Source organism: Phyllobates terribilis, unplaced genomic scaffold (assembly GCF_046119375.1).
Source record: "Phyllobates terribilis strain yellow unplaced genomic scaffold, ASM4611937v1 Scaffold_1__5_contigs__length_1240528914, whole genome shotgun sequence".
In the NCBI taxonomy this organism is placed as follows: Eukaryota; Metazoa; Chordata; class Amphibia; order Anura; family Dendrobatidae; genus Phyllobates; species Phyllobates terribilis.
The window spans coordinates 900,172,673-900,185,428 of record NW_027362761.1 but is presented as its reverse complement, the minus strand read 5'-3'; the positions used below and the strand labels follow the sequence as shown (position 1 = coordinate 900,185,428).

The following is a 12,756-nucleotide window of genomic DNA, read 5'->3' as shown; positions in this document are numbered from 1 at the left end:
AAGCGCTCCAAAGTTATCTGGGAGTTGTCTGAGCCCCTCACCTGGTGAGCACAGTACGACGTGGGCAGCCGTTACCTGCAGACGTGGTCTGGATAATAAGAACTGTGAGTAAAGGCCCTGAACTGCATCACTGACTCCGTGTCGTTACTGCTGCTGCCCTGCACCATCACCCCCATCCTCCGCATACACTGCCCTGAGGCTATACTCCTCCCGTGGGGAGTTATGCTACGCTCTGCTGCACCCACAACACCAGCCTTAGCGGTCTGCCCTGTAGCGGCGGTTCACTCTGACCGCAATCCACGGGTGGCGTAGTCGGACATTTAAACATCAAAACCACATAAATAGTTCCGCCACTGGTTTGACCGCCCTGAGCCACGGAACCGGATCGCCGCCATGAAGACTACAACCACCAGCATCCACCAAAAAGGGTCCGGCTCCGGGTGTCCCAAGGCCCAGGGGGTGCGTCAGAACATTTTCATCACCTTTCACAATCACCAATGGGACAAGGCAGGGATGTCCTCTGTCCCCTCTCTTATACATCCTAGTGACGGAGCACCTGCTCTCATCAATTCGCCATAACCCCAATATTAGGTGGATTGAGGTGGGAGGCACCGAGTACAAGTGCTCTCTATTTGCTGATGATGTCCTAGTATATATCACTCAATCACATATATCCATCCCTGCTGTTATGGCTGAAATAGATCACTTTGTTACATGGTAAAATTTTAAAATCAATGCAGCGAAGTCTGAGGCCCTCGATGTCTCCCTCCCTAAATCCATATAGGATTCCATCCAGTCCAACTTTCCCTTTGCCTGGCCCTCACAGGGTATCAAATACTTAGGAATTCCTATTCATAGAGACCTCTCCCATCTATGTTATCTTAATTTTGGGCCCTTTATTGAACAATTCCATACAGACCACGGTTGGCAAGTTAGAACTGTAAGATTCACTACGTGAACCACTGGTGTTTTGTGGAAAAGCACATGTACACCGCGTTCCAAATTATTATGCAAAAAGTGTTTAGGAGTGATAAGGGAAGAATTTGTTTGTTTGTCAGTTAAACTCATTGATGGTGATGTGTGTCAGGGCTCTTTATATCACTGTAAGCAATTGCAGACACCTGTGCTAATTAGTTTGGCAGGTGTGTCCAATGAAAGGCAAGACTACTTAAGAAGGCTCTCTCACATTATTAAGCAGCCTACATTTTCTGCCAAAATGGGAAAGAAAAAGGATGTGTCGGCTGCTGAGAAGCAACAAATTGTGGAGTGTTTAGGTCAAGGCATGACTACAATCAACATTGTGCGATGATCAGGATGAAGTGTCTTGGCAATCAAGAAGTATGTAGCTGATTCACAGTACACACGTGTGCGTGCTGATAAGGGCAAATTGAGGACTCTTTCCTACAGGCAATTACGTCAGGTTGAAAGAGCAGCGGCAAAAAAGCCTTGTCATAGCAGCAGACAAGTTTTTGAAGCTGCTTGTGCCTCCAACGTCCCACGAACAACAAGATGCAGGGTCCTTCAGAGGTTTGCAGCTGTGCATATGCCATCCTGTCGACCTCCTCTATCCACTTCACACAAGCAGAAACGGCTCCAGTGGGCCAAACATTACATGAAGACTGATTTCAAAACTGTTTTGTTCACGGATGAGTGCCGTGCAGCGCTCGATGGTCCAGATGAATGGAGTGGAGGATGGCTGGTTGATGGACACCCCACGCAAACACGGCTACAGCGCCAACAAGGAGGAGGTGGAGTAATGTTTTGGGCTGGAATCATGGGGAGAGAGATTGTCGGCCCCTTTAGGATCCCTGAAGGCGCTAAAGATGAACTCCATAATGTATGTGGATTTTCTCAAACAGCACTTCCTGCCATGGTTCAAGAAGAAGAACCGTGTATTTCACAGCAAGATCATTTTTCTGCATGATAATGCACCATCTCATGCTGCACATAAAACATCTGCATCTCTGGCTGATATGGGCATAAAAGGGGACAAACTTATGGTGTGACCCCCATGCTCCCCTGACCTCTACCCCATTCAGAACCTTTGGAGCATCATTAAAAGGAGTGTCTATGATGGCGGGAGGCAGTTCACATCTAAGCAACAGCTCTGGGAGGGTATTCTGTCCTCATGCAAAACAATTGAAGCAGAAACCATCCAAAACCTGACAAATTCAATGGACGAGAGAGTTCAGAAGCTCCTTTCGAACAAGGGGTCCTATGTGAAAATGTAACATCACCTAGAATAAAGTTTTGAGTTGAAAACTGTTTGATTTCAGTTTCTAACAACCTGCTAATGCTTATAATTTCAAAAATGACCATTTTTTTGGTCTTTATTAAAATGAAAAGGTTGATCGAAAAGTTTGGGGGATCTAAGAGTGTGGCAACCCAGTAGTCATGATTACTTTGAATTCTGACAATATGAGGGTCATGCTGCAGGTAGTGCAGCAAGAAGGCACTTATGTGTCTTGCGCATCTCGGAGCCCCAAAATTATTTTCCGGGCTAGATGCAGCTAAAAATTATTTTTAATTTTAAATCTGGTGAAGCTTATTATAGATGGCCTAATAGGATCAGTGCTGCACACTGCTACAAAGCCCAAATTATTTTCCAGTCAAGATACAGATAAACATGATTAGTAATTTGAAAGCTTAAAACGGTTGGTAGGGTGATTTTAACCAATCATCAAGCTTTTACTCTCCCCAGGATGACACAGGGGTAGAAAAGTCGTTTCGGATCCATGATTTGTTCATCTTTATGAACGTGAGTCTGTCTACATTATCAGTGGAGAGCCGCGTGCGCTTATCTGTCAGCACACCACCAGCAGCGCTGAACACACGTTCAGACAGAACGCTGGCTGCGGGGCATGACAAGATCTCCAAGGCGTAAGTGGCTAGCTCCGGCCATTTATCCAGATTGGAAGCCCAAAAAGAGCAAGGGTCCAGTGACACAGTCGTGGCTTCAATGTTTACTTGGAGATACTCCTGTACCATCGTCTCTAGGCGTTGACTATGTGTCAGACTTCTTGTCTCCTGTGGCCTTGCAAAGGATGGGCTAAAAAAGTGGTGAAATGATTCCGCAAAATTGATGTTACCAGCAGATACTGTGGTTCTGTTACGGTTTGAGTGCTGAACACTTGACGGTCCCACGGTTCGCAAGTTGGAACTGTGAGATTCACTACGTGCACCACTGGTATTTTGTGGAAAAGCACATGTAAGATTCTGCAACAGTCTCTGCTGATACTCCTGCATGCGTGCATCCCTTTCTATGGCAGGAATAATTTCTGCAAATTTACTTTTGTACCGGGGATCTAACAGTGTGGCAACCCAGTAGTCAGGATTATTTCTAATTCTCACAATTCGAGGGTCATGTTGCAGGTAGTGCAGCAAGAAGGCACTCATGTGTGTTGCGCATCCAGGAGCACCAAGTCCCTGTTGTGTTGGTGGCGAGGTAACAATCATGCTTCCTTCCTCTGTCCTCTCCCCCCAACCTCGCACAACAGAAATGTGATCAAGGTCTCCCTCATCTGATGAGTCTTCCATCAGTTCGTCCTCCACTTCTTCCTGGGCTCCTGCACCTTCCTCACTAGTTTGGCTGCTACCATGCGCCCTGGTAAAATCATCTCCCCCACCCTCACATGCCTGCCGCCTTGGTGCTGCCGACCGTCTGGACCTTGCAGATGTTAGCCCTTCCGCATACAACTCCTCCTCCTCTACTTCCTCCACCTCCTCTTGTGCCACCACCTGACTCCGAATTCTGTTTAACATGTGCTCCAGCATGTAAATCACCGGAATAGTCATGCTGATAATGGCATCGTCAGCACTAAACATCTTCGTCGCCATTTCAAAACTGTGCAGAAGGGTGCATAGGTCCCTGATCGGAGACCACTCCTCCAGCGTGATTTGCCCCACCTCTGAATCTCGTTGGCCCAGGCTATACGTCAGAACGTATTGCACCAGGGCTTGTCGGTGCTGCCACAGTCGCTGCAACATGTGCAGAGTTGAATTCCACCGGGTAGGCACATCGCATTTTAGCCGGTGAAGTGGCAGGCCCAACGACTTCTGTAGAGATGTAAGTCGCTGAGCTGCGGGATGCGAACGGCGGAAGTGAGCACACAGCGACCGTGCCCTCTGCAGAAGGCCATCTAGTCTGGGATAGTGGGCTAAAAATTGCTGGACAACCAGGTTCAACACGTGAGCCATACAAGGCACGTGTGTGACATTGCCCCGGCGAAGGGCCGCACCCAGGTTTGCAGCATTGTCGCACACGGCCTTCCCTGGTTTCAGGTCCAGTGGAGACAACCATTCATGAAATTGGTTCTCCAGAGCTGACCACAACTCCTCAGCTGTGTGACTCACATTTCCCAGACATTTCAATGTAAAAACCACCTGATGACGTTGAGCCCTACTGCCAGCATAGTAAGGAGGTGTGCAGGATCCCTTCTGCGCAGTTAGAAAGCTTGTGGCATGACCAGACAGGCTTTGGGTGCAGGTGGAAGACCGAGAGGAGGTTGAGGAGGCAGAAGCAGTGGAGGAACTTTGACATAAAGAGGATTGACGCACAACTCGTGGGGACGGCAAGACTTGGACAGCAGCCCCTTGTCCTGCTGTCACCATAGTTACCCAGTGCCCAGTCAGCGACATGTAACGCCCCTGTCCATGCCTACTCGTCCAAGTGTCTGTGGTGAAATGCACCCTGTCACACACAGAGTTTCTCAAAGAAGCGGTGATGTTGTGTGCGACATGCTGGTGGAGCACAGGCACACCTTTCTTTGAGAAGTAGTGCCGACTGGGCATCTGGTACTGGGGCACTGCGACGGACATAAGGTCTCGAAAATCCTCTGTGTCCACCAGGCGGAAAGGCAGCATTTCTGTAGCCAAGAGCTTGCAGATCGTGAAATTCAACCTCTTAGCTTTCTCATGGCTAGAAGGAAATGGTCTTTTACTTGTCCACATCTGAGGGACCGAGGGCTGGCTATTGTGCTTAGACGGGGTTGATAAGGGTGTCCCCGGCAAACTGCCGGTCTGTGAGGAAGATGCAGGCGGACATGTTAGGTTGCCTTGATCCAAAGGTGGTGCTATCGATGTCGGACAGCGCTCAAGACCAGCTGGTGTTACCACCTCCAAAGAAAATGATGACCTGCCAATCACGCTGGCTGTTGCGGGTAAAGAGGTGGCAGGTCTGCGCCCCAAAACAGGTGTGACTGCTGTCCCCCCAGTCACAGAGGATGAAGAGGCCGCGGATGCACAAGATATGGCAGACGGTGGTTGGCCCGGCCGGCTAGGCCGCATTGTAGCACACTGAGCTTCCCACTGCAACTTATGCTTCATGTCCATGTGCCGGTTCATGCATGAAGTACTCAAACTATGTATTTTTTGGCCTCTACTTAGCTTTTGCTGACAAATGTTACAGATAACACGAGTTGGGTCATCTTTATCGATCTGAAAAAATGCCCAGGCTATGCAAGGCTTAGCACCCATGCGACCTGAAGAGCCACCACGACTTGTGGTGAGAGGCAGAGTTGTGTTTGAGGATGCAGTTGTTGACGTGCTTCCAGTACTACGTCTCTGTCCAGGAAGGCGCAACCTGACCTCGTCGTCACTAGCATCTTCCTCCACCTCCTCTGCTGACCTCATCTCTTGGCTGACTGTGGGTTGACAGTAAGTGGGATCTCCGACCTCATCATCATCACCCTGTGCGTTATCACACCCGTCGTCCTCAGAGCCAACCTGTTCCTGCCCTGACAAAAAACTAAAGTTGTCGCTCCAATCAGGTATTTGAGTCTTATCATCGTCTTCCTCATTGTCTCCACCAACAGGAGTTACAGTTTGGGAATGAGGGTCTACATTATGGTCAGAACCTTCTGCGTCTGGTCCTGGATCCGACTCATAAAGATTCTGGGCATCAGTGCAGATCATTTCCTCGTCTGGATTCACAGAAGCGCTGGAGTCGACCTCTGATTCCCAGGCTATAGTATGAGTAAACAGCTCTGCAGACTCAACCATCTGTTCTACCTCATACTCAGACGGGCAGCTGGAGATTTGGGAGCTGTGAGGAAGCAAGTGCGATTTGGGTGACACCTTTGAGGACTGGAGTATTTGTGATGTTGAAGTTGATGTGGAGGAGAGCCCACTTAAAGGAGCACTTGATATCCGTTGAAGCACCTGCTGTTTTTGTGCCTCATCTGGAATTTGTAGCGATTGGCGTGGCCGTAAGAAAGGGATCTTATCACATTGTCCGCTAAAAGAAGTAGACATTTTAGTTTGGCTGGAAGATGGTCTTTCTTCTGCACCTACCCCACGGACACAACCTTTTTTCCCCTTCCCAACACGCCTATTCCCCTTTCCACCAGCAGCAGGCCTTTTTCCACTCATTTTGGTGGTTAACTAATTCACAACTCTGGAGTTGTTTGCACAAAAAAACAATGGATGGTAACCGAGCAGAGCTGAGTGGCCAAACTGTGGTATTAGGCCAAAACTATTGGCTGGGTTAGATGCAGAAAAAAATTATTTTTAATTTGCAACCTGATGGAGGTCAGTATAGATGGACTAATAGACCAAGTCCCACACACTGCTAGAAGCCCAAATATTTTTTCAGAGCTAGATGCAGAAAATTTTTTTATTCAATTTGCAACCTGATGGAGGTCAGTATAGATGGACTAATAGACCAAGTCCCACACACTGCTAGAAGCCCAAATATTTTTTCAGAGCTAGATGCAGAAAAAAATTATTTTTAATTTGCAACCTGATGGAGGTCAGTATAGATGGACTAATAGACCAAGTCCCACACACCGCTAGAAGCCCAAATATTTTTTCAGAGCTAGATGCAGAAAAAAATTATATTCAATTTGCAACCTGCTGGAGGTCAGTATAGAAGGACTAATAGAACAAGTCCCACACACTGCTAGAAGCCCAAATATTTTTTCAGAGCTAAATGAAGAAAAAAATTATTTTTAATTTGCAACCTGATGGAGGTCAGTATAGATGGACTAATAGACCAAGTCCCACACACTGCTAGAAGCCCAAATATTTTTTCAGAGCTAGATGCAGAAAAAAATTATTTTTAATTTGCAACCTGATGGAGGTCAGTATAGATGGACTAATAGACCAAGTCCCACACACCGCTAGAAGCCCAAATATTTTTTCAGAGCTAGATGCAGAAAAAAATTATATTCAATTTGCAACCTGCTGGAGGTCAGTATAGAAGGACTAATAGAACAAGTCCCACACACTGCTAGAAGCCCAAATATTTTTTCAGAGCTAAATGAAGAAAAAAATTATTTTTAATTTGCAACCTGATGGAGGTCAGTATAGATGGACTAATAGACCAAGTCCCACACACTGCTAGAAGCCCAAATATTTTTTCAGAGCTAGATGCAGAAAAAAATTATTTTTAATTTGCAACCTGATGGAGGTCAGTATAGATGGACTAATAGACCAAGTCCCACACACCGCTAGAAGCCCAAATATTTTTTCAGAGCTAGATGCAGAAAATTTTTTTATTCAATTTGCAACCTGATGGAGGTCAGTATAGATGGACTAATAGACCAAGTCCCACACACTGCTAGAAGCCCAAATATTTTTTCAGAGCTAGATGCAGAAAAAAATTATTTTTAATTTGCAACCTGATGGAGGTCAGTATAGATGGACTAATAGACCAAGTCCCACACACTGCTAGAAGCCCAAATATTTTTTCAGAGCTAGATGCAGAAAAAAATTATTTTTAATTTGCAACCTGATGGAGGTCAGTATAGATGGACTAATAGAACAAGTCCCACACGCTGCTAGAAGCCCAAATATTTTTTCAGAGATAAATGAAGAAAAAAATTATTTTTAATTTGCAACCTGATGGAGGTCAGTATAGATGGACTAATAGACCAAGTCCCACACACTGCTAGAAGCCCAAATATTTTTTCAGAGCTAGATGCAGAAAAAAATTATTTTTAATTTGCAACCTGATGGAGGTCAGTATAGATGGACTAATAGACCAAGTCCCACACACCGCTAGAAGCCCAAATATTTTTTCAGAGCTAGATGCAGAAAAAAATTATATTCAATTTGCAACCTGCTGGAGGTCAGTATAGAAGGACTAATAGAACAAGTCCCACACACTGCTAGAAGCCCAAATATTTTTTCAGAGCTAAATGAAGAAAAAAATTATTTTTAATTTGCAACCTGATGGAGGTCAGTATAGATGGACTAATAGACCAAGTCCCACACACTGCTAGAAGCCCAAATATTTTTTCAGAGCTAGATGCAGAAAAAAATTATATTCAGTTTGCAACCTGATGGAGGTCAGTATAGATGGACTAATAGAATGATGCTATGCCCAAAAGATTTTACTTCACTAGGTGCAGTAAAAAAATTGGTATTCTATACACAGGTGGTATATCTTGCAACACAGATAGGCTACTCCACTGACTAACACACTCTGCAATAGGCCAAAAAGGATTAGCTTTGCTAGATTCAGCCAAATGCTGTGAAAAAAACTTGCACAGCACTGGCACAGACCTGCCTGGCAAAAACTGATAGGAACTGATGTAACCTAGTCCTGAAAAGGACTCCAATTACAATTAGTCTTTACTCCCACAATCTATCTATTTAAGAGCACAGACCTGCTTGATAAAAGTCGTAGGAAATGCTGTATCCTAGTCCTTAAAAGGACTGCAATCACAACTATTCCCTACTCCCAAGCTATCTGTATATTTGTGCGAAAATTGGCTTGAAATTAACAAGGTATAGCGCACACAGCAACAGCGGTGCCGTCTAACACGCAGCTGCAGCAGTGAGAAAATGGTGGCGACGGGGAAAATGGCTTGGTCTTATAGGGCAAGGACATGTGACATACACTGCCAATCACACATGCCCTTGCTTGTGTGAAAAAAAGCACTTCGCTCCGTGTGTGCGCTGCTGATAGGCTGACAGATTGCACCTCCCCACTGCAAATGCGGGAAAGAGAAAAAAAATGGAGATCTTCATTGTTCCTGCAGAGATCCATCCCCTGCCCCTCCCCCCGCCCCGCTGTACACTCAAACTGCGTATTAACATTAATTTTCATCATTACTGAGAAAAAATCCAGTTATGATTTTGGTGCACGAACAGTTATCGAACATAACCTCGAACAGCCGAATTTTTCTCAAATTGTTCGTGTTCGCCGACCGGCTCGAACACCGCCCAAAACAGCTCGAATTTGAGATTGGCGAACAGTTCGAGTAGAACAACGCTCATCTCTAGTAATAACCACTAAACAGTGGGCATTGCAAGGTGGACTGGGGTGTTACTGGGTAGAATGAGACTTTACCAGCAGGGTGGGGCTTGTGTTTGGGACAGCTTAAAAATACCCAGGAATGCAGGAAATTGTAGTTATAGAGCACCAATGTTGAAATTATTTTTGAGGAAGCCAAGTCTAGTTATATGCAGTTGTGCTCAAAAGTTTACATACCCCGGCAGAATTTTTGCTTTCTTGGCCTTGTTTCTGAGAATATGAATGATAACAAAAAACCTTTTTCTCCACTCATGGTTATTGATTGGGTGAAGCCATTTATTGCAAAACTACTGTGTTTTCTCTTTTTAAATCTTAATTACAACCAAAAACATCCAAATGACCCTGATCAAAAGTTCACATACCCTAGTGATTTTGGCCTGATAAGATGTACAGAATTTGATACAAATGCGTTTGAATGGCTACTAAAGGTAACATCCTCACCTGTGACCTGTTTGCTTGTAATCAGTGTGTGTGCATAAAAGCTGAGTGAGTTTCTGGAATCCAGACAGACTCTTGCATCTTTCATCCAGCCACTGATGTTTCTGGATTGTGAGTCATGGGGAAAGCAAAAGAATTGTCAATGGATCTATGGGAAAAGGTAGTTGAACTGTATAACACAAGAAAGGGATACAAAAAGATATCCAAGGAATTGATAATGCCAGTCAGCAGCGTTCAAACTGTGATTAACAAATGAAAATCAGGGGCTCTGTAAAAACCAAACCACGGTCAGATAGACCAACAAAGATTTCGGCCACAGCTGCCAGGAAAATTGTTCGGGATGCAAAGAAAAACCCACAAATAACATCAGCTGAAATTCAGGACTCTCTGAAAACTAGCAGTGTGGCTGTTTCAAGATGCACAATAAGGAGGCACTTAAAGAAAAATGGGCTGCATGGTCGAGTCGCCAGAAGAAAGCCAATACTGCGCAAATGCCACAAAGTATGTCGCCTACAATACGCCAAACAGTACAGAGACAAGCCTCAAAACTTCTGGAATAAGGTAATTTGGAGTGATGAGTCCAAAATTGAACTTTTTGGCCACAACTATAACCGTTACATTTGGAGAGAGGTCAACAAGGCCTATGATGAAAGGAACACCATTCCTACTGTAAAGCACGGAGGTGGATCGCTGATGTTTTGGGGATGTGTGAGCTACAAAGAAACGGGAAACTTGGTAAAAGTTGAAGGAAAGATGAATGCAACACGTTATCAGCAAATACTGGAGGCAAATTTGCACTCATCAACCCGGAAGCTGCGCATGGGACGTACTTGAACGTTCCAACATGACAACGATCCAAAACACAAGGCCAAGTCGACCTGTCATTGGCTACAGCAGAACAAAGTGAAGGAGTGGCCATCTCAGTCTCCTGACCTCAATATCATTGAGCCGCTCTGGGGAGATCTCAAGCACGCAGTTCATGCTAGACAGCCCAGGAATTTACAGGAACTGGAGGCTTTTTGACAAGAAGAATGGGAAGCTTTAGCATCTGAGAAAATAAAGAACCTCATCCACAACTACCCTAAAAGACTTCAAGCTGTCATTGATGTTAAAGGGGGCAATACACAGTATTAAGAACTGGGGTATGTGAACTTTTGATCAGGGTCATTTGGATGTTTTTGGTTGTCCTTAAGATTTAAAAAGAGAAAACACAGTAGTGTGACAATAAATGGCTTCACCCAACCAATAACTATGAGTGGAGAAAAAGTTATTTTGTTATCATTCATATTCTCTGAAACAAGGCCAAGAAATTCTGCCGGGGTATGTAAACTTTTGAGCACAACTGTATATATATATACAGTACAGACCAAAAGTTTGGACACACCTTCTCATTTAAAGATTTTTCTGTATTTTCATAACTTTGAAAATTGTACATTTACACTGAAGGCATCAAAACTATGAATTAACACATGTGGAATTATATACTTAACAAAAAAGTGTGAAACAACTGAAAATATGACTTATATTCTAGGTTCTTCAAAGCAGCCACCTTTTTTCTTGATGACTGCTTTGCACACTCTTGGTATTCTCTTGATGAGCTTCAAGAGGTAGTCACCGGAAATGGTTTTCACTTCACAGGTGTGCCCTGTCAGGTTTAATAAGTGGGATTTCTTTCCTTATAAAAGGGGTTGGGACCATCAGTTGTGTTGTGCAGAAGTCTGGTGGATACACAGCTGATAGTCCTACTGAATAGACTGTTACAATTTGTATTATGGCAAGAAAAAAGCAGCTAAGTAAAGAAAAACGAGTGGCCATCATTACTTTAAGAAATGAAGGTCAGTCAGTGCGAAAAATTGGGCAAACTTTGAAAATGTCCCCAAGTGCAGTTGCAAAAACCATCAAGCGCTACAAAGAAACTGGCTCACATGAGGACCGCCCCAGGAAAGGAAGACCAAGAGTCACCTCTGCTTCTGAGGATAAGTTTATCCGAGTCACCAGCCTCAGAAATCGCAGGTTAAACAGCAGCTCAGATTTGAGACCAGGTCAATGCCACTCAGAGTTCTAGCAGCAGACACATCTCTTCAACAACTGTTAAGAGGAGACTTTGTGCAGCAGGCCTTCATGGTAAAATAGCTGCTAGGAAACCACTGCTAAGGACAGGCAACAAGCAGAAGAGACTTGTTTGGGCTACAGAACACAAGAAATGGACATTAGACCAGTGGAAATCTGTGCTTTGGTCTGATGAGTCCAAATTTGAGATCTTTGGTTCCAACCACCGTGTCTTTGTGTGACGCAGAAGAGGTGAACGGATGGACTCTACATGCCTGGTTCCCACTGTGAAGCATGGAGGAGGAGGTGTGGTGTGGGGGTGTTTTGCTGGTGACACTGTTGGGGATTTATTCAAAATTGAAGGTAAACTGAACCAGCATGGCTACCACAGCATCTTGCAGCGGCATGCTATTCCATCCGGTTTGCATTTAGTTGGACCATCATTTATTTTTTAACAGTATAATGACCCCAAACACACCTCCAGGCTGTGTAAGGGCTATTTGACCAAGAAGGAGAGTGATGGGGTGCTACGCCAGATGACCTGGCCTCCACAGTCACCAGACCTGAACCCAATCGAGATGGTTTGGGGTGAGCTGGACCGCAGAGTGAAGGCAAAAGGGCAAACAAGTGCTAAGCATCTCTGGGAACTCCTTCAAGATTGTTGGAAGACCATTTCCGGTGACTACCTCTTGAAGCTCATCAAGAGCATGCCAAGAGTGTGCAAAGCAGTCATCAAAGCAAAAGGTGGCTACTTTGAGGAACCTAGAATATAAGACATATTTTCAGTTGTTTCACACTTTTTTGTTAAGTATATAATTCCACATGAGTTAATTCATAGTTTTGATGCCTTCAGTGTGAATGTACAATTTTCAAAGCCATGAAAATACAGAAAAATCTTTAAATGAGAAGATGTGTCCAAACTTTTGGTCTGTACTGTATATACACTGCTCAAAAAAATAAAGGAAACACTTAAACAACAGAATATAACTCCAAGTAAATCAAACTTCTGT

The 12,756-nt window shown here is 44.6% G+C and overlaps 1 protein-coding gene and 1 long non-coding RNA gene across 2 annotated transcripts in view; one reads left to right on the top strand and one right to left on the bottom strand.

Moving 5' to 3' along the window:
* COL25A1 (collagen type XXV alpha 1 chain) overlaps nucleotides 1-12,756 on the bottom strand; it is a 686,464-nt gene that overhangs the window by 74,437 nt on the left and 599,271 nt on the right. The gene's annotated exons all lie outside the window — the stretch shown is intronic.
* The window catches only part of LOC141154672 (uncharacterized), a 344,314-nt gene that overhangs the window by 307,280 nt on the left and 24,278 nt on the right, over nucleotides 1-12,756 (top strand). The gene's annotated exons all lie outside the window — the stretch shown is intronic.